We start from the raw sequence: 727 nt of genomic DNA, 5'->3' as shown, positions 1-727 counted from the left end.
CTGAAGTAGGTTTCTCTTTCGTTCCTTTTTTACGAAAGAAATTTTTATTAATTAAAGAAAGATGTACTTAAAAAAAAACCTTTTTATTGTGTAGATATACATAGTTGTAGAACATTCATGAACAAATAAATCCAAACAAAATGATCTAAACAAGTCAGTTCCTTTTACCCCATTATAATAGCTATAAACAGCAATTTCCTTACCAGACTCTTTTTATTAAAAATATCCATCCATCCATCCATCCATCCATCCCCTTCTGAAGTACAAAAAAATGTAGTTAATGAGAAACCGGACAGGACAAACTCTAAAGTCCTGAAGACTTTCCCATGACGGTTGGACACTGTTAAGCACTGACGCTGAAGTCTCCTTCTCTAAAGTTAAATTAAATGTCTGTTTACAGAAAACTTAATCACCACAGCAATCATCTTAAAACTTTCTTTGCTAAATATTGACTCTTTTTTTTGTATTAGCTTTAGATTGTGTGATGTGTCCACCATACAAGTCCCCATGAATGAGCTGTTATTATGGAAACAGTAACATAGTAGAAAGAGAGCATTACTATAAACCTGTGATTTGCTTTGCAGACAGAACTACTATCAGAGCTGCTGTTATAGAAAATGAATCAACAATCAGATTGGAGAATTCAACAACACTTATTTATATATAAAGAAGTCATTAAATTGCTAAACATTGAAGGCTAATTTTACCCTGGCAAGTGCTATATGGG

Source organism: Neoarius graeffei, chromosome 28 (assembly GCF_027579695.1).
Source record: "Neoarius graeffei isolate fNeoGra1 chromosome 28, fNeoGra1.pri, whole genome shotgun sequence".
In the NCBI taxonomy this organism is placed as follows: Eukaryota; Metazoa; Chordata; class Actinopteri; order Siluriformes; family Ariidae; genus Neoarius; species Neoarius graeffei.
Note: the sequence above shows the minus strand (reverse complement) of the source record.